This window comes from Aethalodelphis obliquidens, unplaced genomic scaffold, assembly GCF_003676395.1.
Source record: "Aethalodelphis obliquidens isolate GAN/ISIS:26980383/991018 unplaced genomic scaffold, ASM367639v1 scaffold49, whole genome shotgun sequence".
Taxonomy (NCBI): Eukaryota; Metazoa; Chordata; class Mammalia; order Artiodactyla; family Delphinidae; genus Aethalodelphis; species Aethalodelphis obliquidens.
Window position 1 is genome coordinate 8,944,863 of NW_020837993.1, and position 5,621 is coordinate 8,950,483.

At 35.4% G+C, this 5,621-nt stretch overlaps 1 non-coding gene across 1 annotated transcript; it reads left to right on the top strand.

Moving 5' to 3' along the window:
• Nucleotides 1-4,943: 4,943 nt before the first annotated feature.
• Nucleotides 4,944-5,016, top strand: TRNAK-CUU (transfer RNA lysine (anticodon CUU)). The gene has a single exon. It is a non-coding gene; the product is annotated as a tRNA-Lys (tRNA).
• Nucleotides 5,017-5,621: the final 605 nt, after the last annotated feature.

The window sequence follows — 5,621 nt, forward strand, 5'->3', positions numbered from 1 at the left end:
ACAGATTCGATGCAATCCCTCTGAAACTACCAATGGCATTTTTCACAGAACTAGAACAAACAAAATTCACAATTTGTATGGAAACACAATAGACCCCGAATAGCCAAAGAGGTCTTGAGGTAGAAAAGCGGAGCTGGAAGAATCAGACTCCCTGACTTCAGACTTTATTGCAAAGCTACAGTAATCAAGCAATATGGTTGTGGCACAAAAACAGAAATACAGATCAATGGAAAAGGATAGAAAGCCCAGAGATAAACCCACACACCTATGGTTAACTAATCTATGACAAAGGAACCAAGGGTAAACAATGGAGAAAAGACAGTCTCTTTAATAAATGGTGCTGGGAAAACCAGACAGCTACACGTAAAACAAAGAAATTAGAACACTCCCTAGCACCATACACAAAAATAATCTCAAAATGGATTAGAGCCCTAAATGTAAGACTGGACACTATAAAACTCTTAGAGGAAAACATAGGAAGACATAAATCACAGCAAGGTCTTTTTTCATCCACCTCCTAGAGCAATGGAAATAAAAAATAAACTAATGGGACCTAATGAAACTTCAAAGCTTTTGCAAAGCAAAGGAAACTACAAACAAGACGAAATGACAACTCTCAGAATGGGAGAAGATATTTGGAAATGAATCAATGGGCAAAGGATTAATCTCCAAAATATATAAACAGCTCATGCAGCTCAATATTTTAAAAAAGCAAAAACAATCCAAGAATGGTCAGAAGACCTAAATAGCCATTTCTCCAAAGAAGACATACAGATGGCCAAGAAGCACATGAAAATCTGCTCAACATAACTAATTGTTAGAGAAATGCAAACCAAACAACAATGAGGTATCACCTCACACCAGTTAGAATGGGCATCATCAGAAAATCTACAAACAACAAATGCTGGAGAGTGTGTGGAGAAAACAGAACCCTCTCGCACTGTTGGTAGGAATGTATACTGATACAGCCACTATGGAGAAGAGTAAGGAGGTTTCTTAAAAAACTAAAAATAGAATTACCATATGACCCAGCAATCCCACTACTGGGCATATACCCAGAGAAAACCATAATTCAAAGGACACATGTACCCCAATATTCACTGCAGCACTATTTATAATGGTCAGTACGTGGAAGCAACCTAAATGCCCATCAAAAGATGAATGGTTAAAGAAGAAGTGGTACATATACACAATGGAATATTACTCAGCCATGAAAAGGAACGAAACTGAGACATGGATGGATCTAGAGGCTGTCATACAGAGTGAAGTATGTCAGAAAAAGAAAAACAAATATTGTATATTAACACATATATGTGAAACCTAGGAAAATGATACAGATGAGCCATTTTTCAGGGCAGAAATTGAGACACAGATGTACAGAACAGCACATGGACACCAAGGGGGGAATATGGTGGAGGTGGTGGGGGTGTGATGAATTGGGAGATTTTGATTGACATATATACACTATTAAGTATAAAATGGGTAACTAATAAGAACTTGCTGTATAAAAAATTTAAATTAAATTAAGTTACAAAATAGTAGCCCTTCTAGTGACTGATACATTCATGATTGCATCCATCCATTCTTTCAACATCCATTCATATATTCACACATTCACCTAGAAAGCACATTTTATTGTGAATAATATATACCAGGTCTGCTTTGGTGCTGGGAACAAAAATGAATAGAAGAGTGCTGTGAATGAAACTGTGTCCCCCCCAAAAATTCATAGATTGAAGCTCTAATCCCCAGTGTGCCAATGTGACTATATTTACAGATAAGGTCTTTAGGAAGTAATTAAGATTAAATGAGGTCCTGAGGGTAGAGAGCCTCTTTCTCTCTGTCGCTCTCTCCATGTGTACACACTGAAGAAAGGCCATCTGTTGAGGAGTGAGTATCTGAAAAGAAGGTAACCACCTACAAGCCATGAGAGAGCTCACGAGGAAATGAATCAGCCAACACTTTGACCTTGGACTTTCTAGCCTCCAGACTGATGAGAAGATACATTTCTATTGTTTACGCCACCAAGTCTGTGTTATTACATTATGGTAGCTTGAGCAGACTAATACAAAGAGAATCTCTAATTCCCTACTAACAAACTTAAAATGCTAAAAATTTTATAATTTTTCTCATTTATGAGACACTGTAGAAAGTTTGATTATTTAAGAGTTGATAAATTTAAAATCACCAATATATTGGAGATGAGATCTCACTTGAGTAAGCACTGGAATAGGTATTTCAAAGATCTATAAAAAAAAGAGATCCTATTTCCTTTCAATCACATGATAGTTGTAAGCTCACATTTCCCTTAAAAACCATCACTGAATTAATAGTAAATTCTCCATATCTAAACTAGATTTTAAAAGTGAACAACATTGGGGTTTTCACTTCTGGGTAGATGTACATTTCTCTATTACTCTCCTTAAGTACAACAGAAATATTCCTGGATATTATCTATATGACAAACATATGAAGACACAGAAAGGTGGAGAGAGGAAGGCAGAATAGTTAGGGTTCTCAGGACAACATGATGGTGAATTCCTTCGTCTTTCTTCTTGTCTTATATCTCCCAGACTGGATGCTGGAAAAGCAGATGATCTTGTTCAGAAAAGTCACTAATAAATAGGAACAAAAGCAACAATGAACTAGAAGGAGGAGAGCCTTAATTCCAGAGTGCTATAGTATATTATTTAAAATGTGAAGATTTAACAAACCAACCCAATCCAAAAATGGGCAGAAGACCTAAATAGACATTTCTCCAAAGAAGATATACAGATTGCTAACAAACACATGAAAGGAGGCTCAACATCACTAATCATTTGAGAAATTAAATCAAAACTACAATGAGGTATCACCTCATACTGTTCAGAATGGCCATCATCAAAAATTTATAAACAATAAATGTTGGAGAGGGTGTGGAAAAAAGGGAACCCTCTTGCACTGTTGGTGGGAATGTAAACTGATATAGCCACTATGGAGAACAGTATGGTTGTTCCTTAAAAAACTAAAAATAGAATTACCATACAACCCAGCAATCCCACTAATGGGCATATACCCTGAGAAAACCATAATTCAAAAAGAGTCATGCACCACAACGTTCATTGCAACTCTATTTACAATAGCCAGGACATGGAAGCAACCTAAGTGTCCATCGACAAATGAATGGATAAAGAAGATGTGGCACATATATACAATGGAATATTACTCAGCCCTAAAAAGAAATGAAATTTAGTTATATGTAATGAGGTGGATGGACCTAGAGACTTTCATACAGAGTGAAGTAAGTCAGAATGAGAAAAACAAATACTGTATGCTAACACATATATATGGAATCTAAAAAAAAAGAAAGGTTCTGATGAACCTAGGGGCAGGACAGGAATAAAGACATAGACATAGAGAATGGACTTGAAGACACAGAGAGGGGGAAGTGCAAGCTAGGATGAAGTGAGAGAGTGGCATGGACATATATACACTACCAAATGTAAAATAGATAGTGGGAAGCAGCAGCATAGCACAGGGAGATCAGCTTGGTGCTTTGTGTCCACCTAGAGGGGTGGGCTAGGGAGGGTGGGAGGGAGATGCAAGTGGGAGGAGATATGAGTATATATGTATATATAGATGATTCACTTTGTTATACAGCAGAAACTAACACACTATTGTAAAGCAATTATACTGCAATAAAGATGTTAAAAATATATAAATAAAATATGAAGGTTTTCAGCAATAATTAGGAGATATTCAAAATATCAAAAAAGTATGGCTTACAAACAAGAAAAAAGCAGTTTAATACAAACTGTACCTGAGGAAGCCCAGACGTGAGTTACATTAGACATAAAATTTAAATCAGCTATTTCAAGCATGCTCAAAGAGTTAAAGGAAACCATGTCTGAAGAATTAAAGGAAAGGATGAAAATAGTGTCTCATTGAGTAGAGAATATCAATAGACAGAAGCTATAATGAAAACCGAATAGAAATTCTGCAGCTAAAAAGCACAATAAATGAAATTTTTAAAAAAATTTACTAGAACTGAGCAAGAGGAAATCTGAACTGGCAGAAGAAAGAATCAGCAAACTGAAATATAACGCAATAGAAATTTTACCACCCAAAGAGCAGAGAGACAAAGGAATAGACAATAAGTGAACAGTGCCTCAGAAAAATATAAGAGACAATTAAGCATATCAACATAAGTATAATGGGAGTTTCAGAAAGAGAGGAGAGTGAAAGGGAACAGAAAAAATATCCAAAGAAATAATGACTGAAAACTTCCAATCTTCAGCTCTGATGAAAAATATTTAAATACATGTCTAAGAAGTTCAAAAAATTCCTACTAAGATCCAGATCCCAGATGCCATGGTGAAAACATTGAAAGACAAAGGCAAAGAGAGATTCTTGAAAGCAGCAAGAGAAAAGTGGCTATGTACAGGGAATCTTCAATAACATTTGCAGCTGATTCTATTGCACCAGAATAAAGAATAAGAACAGCACAATCATCTCAATAGATGAAAACCATTTAACAGGACCCAAACCCTTTTATGATAAAAAAAAAAATTCAACTAACTAGGGTTAGAAGGGAACTTCCTCAACTTAACAAAGTCTATGAAAAATACACAGCTAACATCATTGGAAGGAAAAAAGACTAAAACTTTGACCTAAGTTCATGCAGAAAATAAAGGTGTTTGTTATTACCACTTCTATTCAATATTGTCTTGGAAGTTCCATCCAGGGTAAAGGGAAAAAAAGAAAGCTAAAAGCCATTCAGAGTGGAAAGAAGAAGTAAATCTATCTCCAATTCTAGATGAATTGATCTTGTATACAGAAAAGCCTAAGGCATCCACAAAATTACAATTAAAACTAATAAATGAATTCAGAAAGGTGCAGGATATAAGTCAGCATACAAAAGTCAATTGTATATCAATATACTAGAAATGAACAATGCAGGGATTGCCTGGCTAGCTCAGTTGGTAGAGCATGAGACTCTTAATCTCAGGGTCGTGGGTTCGAGCCCCACATTGGGTGAATACTCTTTAGAAATGAACAATGCAAAAGTAAAACCTTGAAAAGAATTCTATTTATATTAGCATAAAAAAATAATTAGATATCAATTTAACAAAGAAAGTTCAAGACATACACTGGATACTCTAAAGCACTGTTGAAAGTAAAGTAATGAAAGAAAACTAAAATAAATAGAAAAACATTAATCTCTGAATCAGTATATTTAATACTGCTAAGATGGCCATACTCCACAAACCCATGTACAAATTCAATGCAAGCCATCCCTATCGGAATCCCAGCTGCATTTTTTTTCAGTAATTGGGAAGCTGATCTTAAAATTGAAGGGACCCATCTTTGCTCCCCCTAAAACACTTCTTGAAAAGGGAGGACAAAATTGGAGTACTCTTACTTCCTGATTTACAAACTCACTACAAAGCTACAGTAATACAAACAGTGTGTGTTAGAATAAGGATAGATATATAAATGGATGAAATAGAATTGGAAGTAAATAAACCCTTACCTTTATGGTGAATTAATTTTGGACATAGGTGCCAAGATAATTCAATGTAGGAGTAAATCGTCTTCAACAGATAGTGTTAATACAACACTTACATATTGATACATGTAAG